The sequence below is a fragment of the Equus caballus genome, chromosome 2 (assembly GCF_041296265.1).
Source record: "Equus caballus isolate H_3958 breed thoroughbred chromosome 2, TB-T2T, whole genome shotgun sequence".
In the NCBI taxonomy this organism is placed as follows: Eukaryota; Metazoa; Chordata; class Mammalia; order Perissodactyla; family Equidae; genus Equus; species Equus caballus.
Genome location: NC_091685.1, coordinates 91,669,905 through 91,687,435, shown reverse-complemented (window position 1 = coordinate 91,687,435; position 17,531 = coordinate 91,669,905). Strand labels below are relative to the sequence as shown.

Sequence of the window (17,531 nt, the reverse complement as noted above, 5' to 3'; positions counted from 1 at the left end):
CCATTGACATTTTGAGCCAGTTAATTCTTTGTTGTGGATGGCTGTCCTGTGTATTGTAGAATGCTTAGCAGCATCCTTGGCCTCTGCTCACTAGATTCCAGGAGCATCTCTCCAAGTTGTAACAACCAAAAACATCTCCAGACATTGCCAAATATCCCCTGGAGGACAAAATCGTCCAGAGTTACAGTGTAAGCCACTCCAGGTTGTCTTTTTCATCTTATTAATCTCAGAAACTAGCAGAGTACCTGGCTCATAACATACACTCAGCCAGTGTTTAATGAATTGATCTGAACCACAGAAAGTATGATACTGCTCCAGCAAAATGCCACAGAAACTCCTAGAGGTGTCAATAGCATTCTTCCAGGTATTTCTAAATAAAGATATTTTCTAGTTAAAAGCAATGTTTCACTATTAGAAAGGACAAAGAAATTCTGGGTCTTCTTTCTAAAAGCAAAGGGCATGTTTGAAAAGGTTGGCTGAGCACTGTGGCCCAAGGCTAGTTTCGACTGTGTAGCTCCTGAAGCCTTGCAGGCTCCCTCGCGCCTGCTTCCTCACCGTCTGGGAGCCCTTTCTGCATGTCCCTGCGCCTCCAGCAGTTTCCTTCTGTAGTGCTCTCCCTCGCACAGCACTGGGGTAGAGTCCCTTGGTAGGCACTTGAAGCTGCTCAGAACCAAACCCTCAGCAAAGGTGAATGGCTCCAGTGGCTGACCGCCAAGTCCATTGTCTGTCTGATTCCTGGGCCAGTGCATTTGGCTCCTGTTTACTGGGCTTTTATCTGCATTTATCTTTTCAACCAAAGGAATTTAAATCACGTCTTTATCTTTTACTACTGAGGCGGCCTAAATTCTTTTTCTATCTTAATGTGACTTCCTAGTCCAGCCCATTTTCTTCTCTAAGAGAGGGTTATAAATATTGTGAGATGGGAAATGGACCACTTCTAGGAAAGCTGTGTGAGCCCAGCTTGGTGCATATGGGAAGGGGTCAGACTTCTCAGCACCATAGGGTAGGACTCAAAGAAGATATTTCATATTTAAAACAAAATGTACCTTATGGCTTTTCTCCCACCTGCCAAACGGCAGACCTTGCATTCTTCTGTTTGCATAGTAAATTATGGAAAAGCAAAGAGACTCTGGAGCACTCAGCATGGTATAACCAAATGGAGAGGTTTTTTTTTTTTTCATAAAACAACTGCACACATTAGAAGAGAAGGTAAATTCCTTCACCAGCAGCTGATGGACCTTTGTGACAGAGCAAAGCTATCTTCGCCCGATTGTGTTTGCCTTTTGCTTTCTCTGCCTTGGGCTTTGTGAAAGTATGAAGCATCGATTTGGGGCTCTTATGTTTAAAACTATTATGGCAGACATTGTAGGCTGGCTATCCCAGTTTCCGTCTCCTTCGTCCTGCCTCTAACTTACAAGCTGGCAAAACAGAATACTCACTTTCCCAGCTTCTCTTGAAGCTTGCCTGGATGTGTCACTTGTTTTTGCCCAATAGGACATAAGAAGAATTTTGCTGGGAGATTCTGGGAAAGTATTTGCCTTCCTGATATAAAAGACGAATGTTTCTTGTGCTGCCCTCCTTCCCCTCCCTCCTGCTTGAATGTGGACATGTTCCTGGAGCTGCAATCGCCATACCGAGACTGTGAAGCATCTCTTCTGTCAGTAGGAGGCTCTACCATTCCGCTACATGAGAAAAATAGACCTGTTTCTCTAAATCTTGTAGACAACTTTTCGGTTGTTTGCTGCCAAGAGCATTTATAAGGAAAATAGTTGTGTTTATATTCTTATCAAGTCACTATGAATGTTTGTTATACTCCTTCCCTCTTCCCTAGGCACTCTCACCAGAAATCCATCAGGATACAGGGTGGTTAGTCCAAAATCTACCTGGCATCAAGTATTAATCTAAGGCAACAATGATGTTACAAGTTAATTCCAGAAGACATGTTGAAAATCTAGGTCATAGTCTTCGGATGCCTGGCTTTGTTATAGCTAATGTTCCCTGAGTGCTCATTATGTACTAAGGCCTCTTCAGGTGCTGCTTTAAATGAATTAACTCAGTGCTCATAAGAACCCAAGGAGGTAGGTACCAAGATCACATTCATTTAAAGATGAGGCAACGAAGACACAGAGTAACTAACTCACTGAAGGTTACCCAGCTAATAAGTAGCAGAATATTGTTATCTATATGGCTCAGATTTTCTGAACCTGTAGAGTACATGCCCTGAAGAGTATGTGCCTTGAGGAAAAAAAAAAACATGGCCATTCTAGATGTGTTAGATGAATTTCCATCTGCATCTTTGAGAGAATATCAGTTACTACCCTGTAAGATGAAACCAGCTCTAAAGGGAAAGGTGATTCTGCCTGCATCACTCAGAGAAAAAGCCCATTTAAATGAAATAATATTAAATACTAATATGAATAAAAATAATGATAACCAATAAATTGTATTATGGACTTATCATGTGTCAGGCACTTTGCTAAGCATTTTTATGGACCATTTTACTTATTCCTCAAAACGATACAGAGGAAGGGAGGCAGAGACTCTGCTGCCAGCCCCAAAGACACAGCTTCCCCTTCCACCCTACTGTCTTTGCCCCAATATTTTTTCCTCTGCTTACCACCTCCTTAAGAAGAGCTCAGAGAAGTGGATTCCCTCCCCAGCCCCAGGGGAGCAGCCATGATTGTGTCTCTGTCACTGATCCCCTTTGCCAGCTGTTGATTCGAGGTAGGCATATTTTGCCTTGAGAACCTGTAAACTGGGAGAAATGAGAGGTAATCTAGGGATTTCTGGGAAAGATTTCCCTCACTGGTCAGGAGAAGCACCAGGAGGAAATGACCACATTGTGCCAGTTACCGAAGCAGTCATCTTGGGACCATAAGTTGAGAAGCCTAAGCTCACAGCCAATTTGCTAAGCACAATAGAGGAAAAAAGAGAGAAAGAAGCTGGGTCCCCAATGACAGTACTAACTGCTGAGTTTACTCTAAAACTGCCTTCCCTCTGGATTTCTTGTTCTGTGAAATAACAGATCCTTCCCTTTGTAAAATATGCTAAGTCGGTTCTATTATCATCCCCATTTTAGAGCTGATGGAGTGTGGAAACTGGGATTCAAACTTAGGCAGTCTGTTTGCAGAGCACAAGGTATTTGCTTAAACAGCAAAACAAAATACCATCACCACCAGCACTTCCTAAACCTCCCACCTTCCTCGTGCTAGCTACAAAAAATTCACTTTTTTAAAAACCCCAGTAAGAAATGCTCACAAGTGAATTTCTGAGCAACCGTCCTGTTATTTACCAAGTTATATTCAGATTAGCAGTCCACAAAATGACTTTAGAAAAAGCTTGCCTTCTCCTAACTAGAATGTGAGACGTATTGATGGAATGCTTATTAGAGAAGACAATGGCATTCCTAAGAAGTAACTAGCATAAAAGTGTGAAGGGGAATCTGGTAGATTTTCCGAGCCAATCTCCCACAACATCCTTCCCTTGTGCCCCTCAGATCTTTTGAACTTGTTACTTGCCTTTCCCCAAACACGGGACTCTTGCATCTGGGTGCCTTGCTCAGTCCTTCCTTTTGGCATGAGGTTCTCCCCACAGCTTGCCAGTCTAAACCTCATCCCTTCTGTGGGGCCCAGTTTTAGCACCCCCACCTCTCAGGTCCCCTGTCACACTTGGTTTCCCTTTCCATTATGTTCTGATAGCATTTTATCTGTCATATGTTGACATTTATCTTATTACCCTCCTTGATATTATTTTTATTTATATATATATAAATCTATGCCTATCTTTCTTGCTCAGACTATAAATGGAATGAAGATAAAACCTATGTTTTATTCATAACTTTAATTTCCAATGTCTACCAAGGGTTATCTACTAAGGGGTTTACAAAACCTCTCTACAAAGAGGGATTTGAACTTTTTTGAAAATCAACTTCATGAAGCCTAGAGCATTAACAGAATATCTTTATGAACAAATACACAGCCTATTCTTTCCAAAATGAAGTCATTCACTCTTTTCTAATTAACATTTTTAAATTGTTACATTTTTGTTTTAACTTTAGAGATACCAAAAGAGAGTAATTTTATGAAATATTACCCTACGTAAAATTAGATTTTCCCAGTATATATGTTTCCTTTTTTACCCTTTCCATCCCTCTCATCCCTCCAATCAGTGAGGCAGAGAGAGGACACAGGTACTGGGTGAGGAATAGAAAAAAAAGTCCCTTAAGTGCTATACTAGGGTAGGTGGCAGAAATCAACTCTCTCATGACAGTAAGTCTCTGACAGCACACAGAGGTTGAGAGTACTCAACTGTCAAGGAAACTCATTCAAGGAGCAGGGGCCATAATTTCAAACCTGGACAGATAAAGCTTTTTAGCCTAATAAAGTAGGCTATATAAGAGAAAGACCCAGATCATTGCAGTTAATGTGAGCCACGCCTCAAAGTAAGAAGAGCATAGCAACTGATGATAGCTAGAGCCAATTTGACCGTAGAAAGCAACTTTTCTTAAAACAATGACATATCAGCCTGGTCACCTTATAAGACACATTAAATTCCCTTATGTTTTCACACCCCACAGCATTTCTCTGTTTGTGCATAGCATTTCTCCTGGAGTCGGTGTCCTATTGCTTTCATATACCTCTGCTGCTGTGGCTTATTCCTATTTGCATTGTTGAATGGCTTAAATAGAAAACTAGAGAGCAATAGGGAGGAAACCAACATTCATAAACTTAAATACCTTCTGTGAGTCAGAGGTGTGCTATGCATTCCTCATGTAGTCCCCAGCACAATCTCATGATGTGAGTGTCATTGGCTCCATTTTATGGATGAGATTGTTGGACCTGGGAGTTCACGTGCTTTCACCAGCCATGAATCATATGCTGGAAGCACCAGGGCTTCCTGGTAGAGGAGGCAGAGATCCAGTCACAAATGGATGTACATTGAGTGTTCATTTGCTGAGCACAGTGATGTTGTATTCAAATGGCTGAGAACTTTACAGCCCTGCATTTGCTACTTGAAAAAGTCTGAAGAAAGTAGTTCTTACCACATGTGCACTCCTTATAGCAAAACCAATAAGTGGCCAATGCTAAAAAATTTTAACTGAAGTCAACAAACAAATGTAACTGGGGTGGATACCATTGGCCTTAGGATTTTGAGCAAACTCAAAGATGCAAATGGCGAGCCTTTGGTCAATATTTACCCTTGTTAATAATGACTCCTAAAGGATGATACTGATCAATTACAAGGGTGACCAGGTAGAACAGAAGGGATCCAGAGGAGGCCTTCAAGGCCTACCTACAAACTGGACAAACTTGGGGAGCCTAAAGTAAATCCATCACTTAAGAATAACCTATGGAGAAGGTCATTATTTCTGTAAGGGGGTGGGGTGGGGAGAGTATAATTTTTCATTTACTAGAGATCTCTGAGGTGGGAAATAGGCAAAAAAGGTAAAAGTAAAGTGTAAGTGATCCATCTAAAAGCCTTTGACAATACCGAGAGCAAATGAATCATGATGGAGTCGGAGGAGGGCTCCTGGGGCTTAGAGTAGCTAGAACTGGTGTGTTCAATCACTAAGTCGATGGCTAAGGAAATCAGGGACTCAGAATTGTAAAGTATGAAGAGATCTTGAAAATTACCTAATTCAACCCCTAATCTTATAAATGTGGAAACTACAGTCAGAGATGGTTTTAGAACACCAGATTCTTGCCACCCAGGCCAGTGCTCTTTTACCACAGTATGATATTCTACAATACATCCGTTATAATCAGTTATGAAATATATATAACACAATATACTGTATCCTGACTCTCCAAAAATGGTTGTAGATTAGAACAAAAATTACCTCAATCTTCCCCAGAGCCAGATCGGAGCTGCCTTCAACATGTAAATATTTATGCATTATGAATACCAGAATGAGATTATTCTAAGGAAACTCTAGAGCAGGTTTTAACATCATCAAAAACTGTACAGAAAATATGCCAGAAGACAGAATCTTAATCTTTAAATAAAATATTGGTCTCTCTGCAATGGAACTACAATGTACAATTTTATTTATTCTTGCTCAAGAAAAAATAATAAACCCAGAGAATTTTGGAGACCATGTAGAAAGTAAACACCAGCGCAGTTATTCTCCTAATTCCCAATTCCTCAGATGAAGAGGGGGACACCTGTGGATCGAGTGAGCTAAGGACAAATAAAAGGAAGTATTACTTTACTCAGAAAATAATAGCTGTGTGGAGCTCATTACCACAAAAGAGGAATAGGCAAGGAATATAAATGGATTCATAAAGGTTTTGACCAAATTTATGTCAGAGCCATAAATGGCTACTGAGGGTACACCTAACCTTTAAGGTTAATGTCAGCGAGGAAAACTATGTCCTTTTCTGGCAATTCCCTTGAGGCCTCTGTTGTCCAGACAATATTGGGTTGGATGGAACACCAGGCTTGCGCAGCAGAGAAGTTCCTAAGTTCCTTTTAACAAATGGGTAGCTGGGCCAGAAGAACATTCATCTCTTCAATAGAAGCGTAAATGGATAATGTTCCATCTTAAATAGGAAGTTTAATGAAATGCTGCTGTTATTTATGTAATCAGAGTTAAACAAGAGGAAAGATTTCACTGTTGGGAATCACAAGGAAGCCAAGTTTCAAACCAGGCCATACCACTGAGCAGGCCCTGGTGCAAGTTATTTGCCTTTCTGTGCTTAGCTTTCTAAAACATAAAATGGAGAGAATCCCATCTGTGTTACAGGCATTTTGCAGAGACTTATATAAGAAAACACTTTGTAAACTGAAAAACAACAAGATTTATACCATTATTAATATAGCAATAGCCAAGCTGAAGCAAATCTCAGTCATTTGGGGAGATGATTTGTGAGACAGATGACGACAGAGCAATCCTTGCGTCATTTTCCCGGAGAGAATCGATAAGAATATTCAAAAAGTACTCAAGACATAAGTCAAATGCAAACTCCTTAAGACAGAGTTTCTTCCTCCTCTAAATTTCAAGAAAACTCTAGTCATGTCTCAATTAGAGTATTCATACTATTATTTATCTGCTGAATCATCTCCTTCATTTAACTGTGAGTTCCTTTGAGACAGAGACCTTGTCTTACTCATCTCTGCATCCCTAATATTTACCATAGTTACTGGTATGCAGTTGGCAATCAATAGGTGATGAGTAAATTACTTAATGTGTGACTGATATTGTTATCTTGACTTCACAATAGTGGGAAAAAGAAATGACTCAACTATAAAATGCAATAAATGGGTAGTAGGTGAGGTACAAAATCATGACTGATCCTCAGCCTTCCTAATTTCTAGAATCCTGTCTCTAACTCCAATTATTTGGAAATAATAGCATCTTGGTTCTATTTACATGAAAAATAAAAAGCAAGACATGAATCATAGGGTAGCAAAATCTTTATTAAGTGCACATACTTGAAGTCCATAAATTACATTCCTAAAAACAGAGTTTGTTTTCTTCAAAATAAGATGAATATAAATTTTGACTGTAGCATCAAATTTTAGATAAGTACAAGACTGCAGCAAGTCTGATCACCACCATCATCTTCTTCAAAGAGAAAACCTCCAGCCTGGTTATCTGCAGAATTCAATAAAGGGATCAAAATCAACATGAAAATGCAGACCTCACATTCAATTCATGACATGAACCAACAGCTGTAGATATTTAGATCATTTTAAATGTCTAGGAAATTTTCTTCTCCCCCTCATAATTTAGGAGTGTAGACAGGAAATTAAATAAATATGTATGCCTACAATATATAAAAATAATTACATACTATGATCAAGTGGTATTTATACCACGTATGCAAGGCTGGTTCAACATTCAAATATCAGTTAATGTAATCCATCACATCAATAGGCTAAACATAAAAAGCCACAAGATCATATCAATAAATGCAGGAAATGCATTTGACAAAATCCAACACCCATTCATGATAAAAAACTCTCAGTAAATTAGGAATAGAGGGGAACTCCCTCAACTTGATAAAGAACATCTACAAAATACCTATAGCTAACATCATACTTAATGGTAAGAAATTTGAAGCTTTCCCTCAAAAATCAGGAACAAGGCAAGCATGTCCCCTCTCACCACTCCTTTTCAACATTGTACTGGAAGTCCTAGCTAATGCAATAAGACAAGACAAGACAAGAAAAGGTATACAGATTGGGAAAGAAGAAATAAAACTATCTTTGTTCACTGATGACATGATCATCTATGTGGAAAATCTGAAAGAATCAACAAAAAAAATTTCCCAAAACTAATAAGCAATTAGAGGAAAGATTCAGAATACAAAGTTAATATATGAAAGTCAATTGCTTTCCAATATACCAGCGATGAGCAAGTGAAATTTGAAATTAAAAACAAAATACCATTATATTACCACCCCCCAAAAATGAGATACCTAGGTATAAAGCTAACAAAATATGAATAAAATCTATACAAGGAAAACTATAAAACTCTGATGACTGACATCGATGAAGAATTAAATAAATGGAGAGATATTCTATGTTCATGGACAGGAGGACACAATATGTCAGTGCTTCCCAACTTGATCTATAGATTCAATGCAATCCCAGTCAAAATCCCGGCAAGTTATTTCTTGAATATCAACAAGTTATTTCTTGGTGGATATCAACAAACTGATTCTAAATTTATATGTAGAAGACCCAGAAAAGCAAACAGAATACTGAAGAAGAACAAAGTTGAAGGACTGACAATACCTGATGTCAAGAATTACTAGAGGGGCCAGCCCAGTGGCGCAACCGTTAAGTTCGCACATTCCGCTTCTCCGTGGCCCAGGGTTCACCGGTTCAGATCCTGGTTGTGTACATGGCATCACTTGGCACGCCATGCTGTGGTAGGCATCCCACATATAAAGTAGAGGAAGATGGGCACGGATGTTAGCTCAGGGCCAGTCTTCCTCAGCAAAAAGAGGAAGACTGGCAGTAGTTAGCTCAGGGCTAATCTTCCTCAAAAAAAAGTTACTATAAATCTACAATAATCAAAACAATGTGGTATTGGTGAAAGAATAGACAAATAGATCAATGGAACAGAATAGAGAGCCCAGAAACAGAACCCCATAAATAAAGTCAACTGATCTTTGACAAAGGAGCGAAGGTAATACAATGGGTCAAAGATAGTCTTTTCAACCAACAGTGATGGAACAACTAAACATCCACATACAAAAAGACGAATTGATGCAGACCTACACCCTTCACAAAAATTAGCTTAAAATGGATCATAGACCTAAATGTAAAATGTAAAACTATAAAATTTCTAGAAGATAACATCAGAGAAAACCTAGATGACCCTGGGTGCGGCAACAACTTTTTAGATACAACCCCAAAGTTACGACCTATGACAGAAATAATTGATAAGCTGAACTTCGTTAAAATTAAAACCTTCTGCTCTGTGAAAGAAAATGTCAATAGAATGAAAAGACGAGCCACAGACTTGGCAAAAATATTTGCAAAAGACACATCTGATAATGGACTATTATTCAAAATATATCAAGAACTCTTAAAATTCAACAATAAGAAAACAAACAACTGGATTAAAAAATGGGCCAAAGACCTGAACAGACATCTCAGGAAAAAAGAGATATAGAGAGAAAATAAGCATATGAAAAGATGCTCCACATCATACCTCATCAGGGAAATGCAAATTAAAACAACAATGAGATACTGCTACACACCTGTTAGAGTGATCAAAAATCCGGAACACTGACAACAGCAAATGCTGCTGAGCATGTGGAGGAACAGGAACTCTCATTCATTGCTGATGGGAATGCAAAATGGTACAGCCACTTTGGAAGATAGCTTTGCAGTTTCTTAGAAAACTAAGCATACTCTTATCATTCGATCCAGCAATCACATTCTTCGGTATTTACACAAAGGAGTTGAAAACTTATGTCCACACAAAAACCTACACACAGATATTTATAGCTGTCTTATTCATAATTGCCAAACCTTGGGAGCAACCAAGATGTCCTTTTGTAGGTGAATGGATAAATAAACTGTGATGCATCAGACAACGGAATATCATTCAGTGGTAAAAAGAAATGAGCTATCAAGCCATGAGAAGACCTGGAAGAAACTTAAACACATATTACTAAGTGAATGAAGCCAATCTGAAAAGGCTACATACTGTAAGATTCCAACATTCTGGAATAGGCAAAACTATGGAGACAGTAAAAGGATCCATGGTTGCCAGGGGTTGGAGGTCAGGGAGTAGGGAGGGATGAATAGGCAGACCGCAGAGGATTTTTAGGGCAGTGAAACTTTTCTGTATGATACTATAACAATGGATATGTGTCATTACCCATTTGTCCAAATCCATGGAATATACAGCACCGAGAGTGAAACATAATGCAAACTATGGATTTTGGATGATTATGATGTGTCAAAGTAGGTTCATCGATTATAACAAATGTATCACTCTGGTGGGGGATGTTGATAACAAGGGAGGCTGTGCATGTGTGGGGCAGATATGGGAAATCTCTGAACCTTCCTCTCAACTTTGCTGTGATCCTAAAATTGCTCTAAAAAAAGTCTTAAATAAATAAGCATGTATAGATGTATGTGTGTGTGTGTGTGTGTGAGTGTAACCCTTTTCTCACTTAACAACAGTTGAAAGGATGAGAATGAAATGGGTCAATAAGCCACTGGACACCAGCATTTTCTTCAGTGTCCCCAGGGGCTAGCCCAGCTCTACCACTGCCTTTGTGAGAGTAATTTCAGGCCAGTTTTACCCAGCATAGTCCGTTCAGTAGTTGTAGGTCTTGCAAAGCTGACCCTCTGCTCCTCTCAATTATGAAACGCTATCTGCTAATATGACAGTCTTTCTTGTCTAAGGGCCTGTAAGGAATGTTTATTTCACTCTATGCTTCCTTAGCTTACCTATAGCCAGACTGACTTTGCCACCCTCAGATTTCAACTTTTTTATTCCCCAAGCCCAAATTTACATTGGTAGCTAATAATATCATGGTTATTCTGACCAAGGGAGCATATATATATATCTCCCGCCTCTCTGCATGATGAACGCATCATACATGAACCTCATTGTCATTATTTCCTGCTGTCGATCTCATATTGGAATAGGCGACATTGCTCTACTTTGTCATGGTGAAAAGTTTATCCTGCAAATTTTCAGTTTCTTAGGTCTTCCGTGAATGGCTCTGCTTATCTCATGTGTGCTTCTAGGCATCTCCAGGGCTCTGCATTTAACTCCATACTTCTAAAAGCATCTGTACAGAGATAATATTAATGTTATTGCAACAGACAGGCAGAGCCTCATTTCTCTCTGCTTTGACTGAAAATGCCTGTTCGTAGTGAAAATGTGCAGACATTGGCATTTTTGTGTGAGGTCTGAATGCGTGTGGGTCCAGCCATTGGTAGCAGGAAGAAATAAGACACAACTGCCAGATGGTTTGGTTTAAAAGAAATACCAGTCAAAATTGACTGGTAATCCACAACCATTATAATTATTTTCCCAAAAGACCCTCTTTTTCTGAAGCTGGAAAAAACTCCTGAATTCACTCTCAGTTCTGAGACGGGTTGCTTGGAAGAGTAAGTAACTTAAAAATCACTTATATCCCAAAATAGCTACTTACCCTAGACATGTTGGGTGTTTAAATTCTGGGTACAGCTGCTGACCATATTTAAACTTTTTGAAGATCTGATTTAGAATTCTCATTAGGAAGGTAGAAAGATGATTGGATTTGAAGTTAAGTTTCAGTCTCTATTACTAGTTGGTTCTCCTTAATGCATTCCTAAGCCTCAGTTTACACCTCTGTATAATGGAGATGACAAAATCTGCTCCAGCTAGGTCATGGTTGCAGAGTTGTTTAAAGACCTAGTGATAAAAATGTATGGAATGAACTCTATAAAGTATCCTATGGATGGAATCTAAGTTGTTCTTATAATAGGAAGGGAAGTTCTTGGAAAACTAACAACTTAAGGGAAACTATTAACGGCCCTGGTGGAATTTGCAGCCAAGTTGCAACTTGCTTAGATCAGCCAAGTTGCAACTTTCATTTTGTTTGTTAGCTCAATTCTCCTTATGTTTTCTCATTTTTATCCCCCAACAACTCAACCCTAAGCAGAGTTGTCTCATAATAATAAATAATAACGTTAATAAAAAATCCAGTGCAAAACAATGGCAACTATTATAGATTTTCACCGTGCACATTAGCCACAAGAATTTCAATAGAAAAATAATTAGTTCATTGCCATCACATTACTTTAAGTAACAGCGATGTTTATGCTGAGACAATACTGATTCTTCGCCTTGCACTCCCACTCAGTGTTTCCATGCGGGTCTAAGTGATCCTGGGCCTGCCTAATGAGGTTGCCACCTTCCCACCAGGCTCCTTCTACTTACTGCTGGGTCTGCGATCTCTAAGCTCTCTGAGGTCAGTGATGTCTTCTCTCCAGCTGACTTTGGGATGCCCTGGACCAGCTTAGTTGCTGGAAACTTGCTGTCTGAGTGAGTGAGGCTGGCATGCCTCTTCTCCTTAAAGGCCCACATACGAAGGCACTGCTGATAGACGGCGACAGAGGAGGTCAAATCCTGCATCTGATCGTGACTAAACTTAACATCCCCAAATTCCTGTGTATGACTTTTTCCTAAGATATAACCAAGGAGTAAATAAAATGGAATGTCATGTGCGCTAAACAATGCTGCTCTCAGGGAGAGCTGTCGCTAACAGCCTCTACATCACACACTAAGGAAGAGCAGTGCTCAGGACCATTACGAAGACAGAGAGGGAGCAAGTACCTCGCAGAGGTCTAAGGATTACTATAGATAGCACTAAAAATATTTTTAAATCTTTATTTCTAGGCTACTATTCCATCTCAAACAGAAGTTCACGTTTTAACAGAAGATTGCTATACCACGAAGTGAAACTACAAGTCTATACTCTTGAACTGTGTTCGTTATTAGGTACTATTGACTATGGATGGATAATTATTGATTACAACTTTTAAAATAACCGTGATATTGAGTAGCAATGAACATTAAATTATGAGGTTATAATATAAAATAAATTAGGCTCTGAGCACATAAGAATTTCAATTAAAAACATACAGTAAGAGGGGCTGGCCCCGTGGCCGAGTGGTTAAGTTCGCGCGCTCCGCTGCAGGCGGCCCAGTGTTTCGTTGGTTCAAATCCTGGGCGCGGACATAGCACTGCTCATCAGACCACGCTGAGGCAGCGTCCCACATGCCACAACTAGAAGGACCCACAACGAAATATACAACTATGTACCGGGGGGCTTTGGGGAGAAAAAGGAGAAAAATAAAATCTTAAAAAAAAAAAAAATACAGTAAGAGATACTGTTCCAAAACTGTATTTCTTCAGTCTTTCTTTCACCACTCATATTCAGTGCTACAAAACCCAGGAATAATTGGAGAAAGATGTTCAGTATTGAAATCACAAGAATTGGAGTCAAAATATATAGGTCCATTCCAAATTGCATGATTTGCTAGTCCCGTGACATGGGACAAATCTCTTTGCTTTCTTAGATTCAGCCTACTGGTCTATATGTTGAACCTCCTGTTGTGGGTTTGAAAAACGTTGACAATAAAGAGCATAAATTTTTGTTAACTCAAGTTCCCATTCTGTTTGTAAAACATTGCTTGCTAGGAATGGATTAAATCAGAAAATTGGTTTGTTATTTTGGTTATTTTGTTCTTCGTGAAGACTGAGCTGTTCATCAGTACTTTTATTTCAATGATTATTATTGATTATTATATTTTTGATTATTATTTGAGGGCATTCATAACCCCAGACTATGAGATTTTTGTAACAAAATTACCCACCAAAACAATAAGGCACTCTCTTCAGTGTGTGTTATTTTCTCACTAAACTTTCTTAGGCATTTTACAAAAGTAACTTCAGACATGCTTTCATTTTGAGGACAGCCTGTGACACTAGTAATAAAAAAGCAAAATTTTAAATATAGACTTGGAGTGATGGGTTGGCTCCCTGCTCGTGTGTTCAGACTCTGGAAGCACACAGAACTTGGGCAACTAAGCGAGTAGCTTTCCAAGGCAATTGCTAAGCCGAGATATCTGGAGCAACCAGCAGTCTAATGTGAAATTCTTTTCATCTTCCCTCCACACTCCTGTGAAAACCAGGAGGATTTCTGAGAGGCACAGAGATTCTCAATCGTTGCAACGAGGCAGCTTTCTAGTTTGGCTCATGAGAGGAAGGGCAATTTCATGTTAAACATACACACAAGATGACAGGGCAGGAAGAGCGCTGATAGCCCGAAATACATATGCAAACCCTCCCTTGGAAGCTGGCGTTTCACTATCTTGTACAAAGTTAATGGAAACCAAGGAACTACCATTCCAGAATCATCGCCCCCTTTAATCCTTAATAACCAAATAAAAATGGGCAGCCTGTATTCAGGAGCAGCTCTAGCAAGCAGCTCTCCAGGAAACAAGGCTCCCTACAGACTTTCCCTTGATCTTAAAGCTTAACTTGAAACATTTATATGCACGAAGCACCTGGCCAGGAGATGTGAGAGGGCCCTTTTTTTCACCTTGGCTCTATTTCTTTCTTTAATAATAAATTCCCAGCTTTCTTTCTTCCCTTCCTGGAAATTGATTCCATTCTAAATAATGTTTTTGTTCTTTCTTAATAGTTTAAGAAAAGCAAGACAAACTTGAAAACCCCCCATTAACACCCATCAGGGTCCCTGCCTGCCGATCATATCATTGATGCTTTAGAAAAGACGAAGCAGAAGTCAGTGTAGGTTAATTCCAATCAGCCTGAGGACTTCTTTTGTTCGAATTCAAAGGGCTCTGGTTAACCTATTATGCAATTTAATATCAGCTGGCTACACAAGTCTTCCTCTTGCACACACCTTGCTGGGTAAAGAAGTGATGAGCCCCATAAACTGTTCGGACTGCGCCAGCTTAAATACACAAGTGTGTCTGAATTATGGACAATGTTTAACAAGGAGGAAAACTGGAGTTTGTCCTAAAATGGTGAAGCCATTGGGGTCACATCCTCAACAAGGATACAATGGGTTTAATGGTGAAAACATGCACAGAGTCCACTATATGGCCTTTCTCCCAAATCAGGTCAAACCCAGGACAGAAACCTTACAGCTATTTAGAAATGGATATATTTAAAGAAAGGCGTACTAGTTCGTAGGTGTCCTGTCCTTGCTGTCTCCCATCTTTCCTTCCTTTCTTCCTCTCCATCTTCATTACACGAAATATGTTTGAGGAGATTTACCAAAAGACACGTGATATGAAAGGATATAATAAATAGTTGAAATTGAAGCAAAAGGGTAAACAGGTGAAAAAAATGTCAAAGGAAATATTCTGAAATGTATAAATGCAAAGCATTTACTCCTGTATGGTGGCTAGAAGGTGGAAGGTGGACATTTGGCTCTACGGATGCTACAACCCTAGTCCAGTAACTTCATGGCTCATGGGGACACCCAATTCATCTCCATGCCTCCAGCGTCGCCCCCCTCTAATCTCGTTCTCCATGCCTGAGTGACACCTCTCCAAAGCAAATCCGATCAGATCTTATTCCTGCTTACAGCACATTGATGGCTCCCCCGTCTTTAGGATAGAGTCGGAATTCCTCCCTGTAGCCTGCAAGGCCTTCGTGACCGCTCCCTGCTCAACCTCATCCCTGGCCATCTGGTCCCTCTGCCACTCTGCCCCCCAGGCACGCCGAACCTCCGTCCACAACTTGGACACGCCCTTCCCCACACAGCTTTGCCAGCAAGGCTCTTCTGCCTCTCCACTGGGTGAACTCACACGAATCTTCCTCCAGTTCTGTGTTTATCTCCAGTTCAGATGCTCCTGAAACACACTCCCACCCGTCCTCCCTCCTCGTGGCTTCTGTCATGCTTTACATTTATTACATTTTATTATATTTATTACATTTTATTATATTTATTACATTTTAATAGCCTGTTTGTGCTGTTTGATAACACAGCCTTTGAAAATAGGAACTGGGTTTATGTTGCTCCATATTTTATTCCCAGTATTTAGCATCTAGAGTGCCTGACTTATTATTGCTTACCTGTGTGTTATCGTTTGTTGAATGAATAAATAACCATCTATTAAGCATTTACCATGGGCCACGAAAGATGCCAAATGTTTTACCTTCATTACCTTTGTGAAAAAAATCTGTTCTTCACAGGAAAGTCATGAAGTAGATTATCATCATTTTCATTTTACAGATGAGGAAACTGAGACTTCCAGTGCCTAAGTGTGGGGGCTAAGCTACCATCCCAGGCCTTTCTGATTCTCAGATCTTAGCTCTAATGACACCCCATACTTCCTTTCTAATGACAAATGTTACTTCCTAATATCCTAAGCAAAAAAGGAACAACGTTCAGCTACAAGATTCACAGCATCTGAAAAGACACGCACCAGCTGTTGGGGAGAAACGTGGCTTTTCTCAGATTCTGAAACTTAAAAAATTTCTTCCCCTGGGTCATGTCAAAGCATCCCCCAGCGGCCGGATTTTGTGGATGGCTGTCTGGGAGTCTCTGCCGTGAGGAGAACAGCAGGTTTTATGCAGCCTCTTCCTAGAATGGCCCTCAAGACAAGCCAGTGGCACCACACAAAAGCATAATTCACCAAAGTCCATTCTCCGCCAGGCAAAATACACAGTTCTCTGGTCATCTAGCTGAAACCAAGGGGTGTTTAATAGACCAAAATCAAATCCAGCAAACGTTCATGTTGTCACTTCAAGACCATTGTCCCCTTGAGAAGAGTGAGGAAGAGGAGAGTTGGTGGGAAAGAGGGGCAAGGACTATGACCCATGTGACCTAGAAGAGTAATGGTGGGCGTTCAGCATGATCTTGCTGAGGGGTCTCTGAAAAGACACTGACATCTGGGCCCGGCTTCCTCCTCTGTGACCTGGAGACCCCAGTGTCCTGAGGATCCTTTCTGCTCCAATGTTCCCTGGATTGTCAATGGCTGCTTTCCTCAGGGGGTGCCATTTTCTGTGGTTTTGTTTAGGAGTTAAAACCCTGCTCCCTGTCTGAAAGTTTGGGTTTGTTTGGGTCTTGGTCATCAAAACTGAGAAAGAATTAGCCAAGCAATTCTGGCTACTCCCTCTTACTATTTGCTGCCACAGAGGTGAAAAGCCCTTGGCTGCAGACAATAACACACACACACACACACACACACACTCACACGTCTTCTTTTTTGTTGGGTGCAACTGTCCACTTCAGGACCTAGTGCCATTTGCACATTTGCCTCTTAAGTTGGCCTGAAGAGTTTTCTCTGAAACAACTACACTTTTGCCAGTTATTGCAGTCTCCATCTGTGCTTCCCTATCTTGGAAGAATTTCTCCTTAAAACTCCACTATGGTTATTTTACTCCACCTCATCTACAGCATTGCGCATGGAAATCTTAGACCTTGGGAATTCAGAAGTCTGTCTAAAGGAGAGCAAATTTTCTCTTTAGTCACAACATTGTAACATTTCAACAAAATCAGTTACATATGTTAGACACTCCCTTTTAC

General features: G+C 40.0%; 2 long non-coding RNA genes across 7 annotated transcripts in view; both read right to left on the bottom strand.

The window, feature by feature from the left end:
• The window catches only part of LOC111772542 (uncharacterized), a 217,885-nt gene that overhangs the window by 80,995 nt on the left and 119,359 nt on the right, over positions 1–17,531 (bottom strand). The window lies entirely within an intron of this gene.
• LOC138923297 (uncharacterized) lies at positions 7,402–10,176 on the bottom strand. Its single transcript, XR_011436760.1, has 2 exons — positions 8,743–10,176; positions 7,402–7,597 (listed from the first exon to the last, which is right to left on the bottom strand). It is a non-coding gene; the product is annotated as an uncharacterized lncRNA (long non-coding RNA).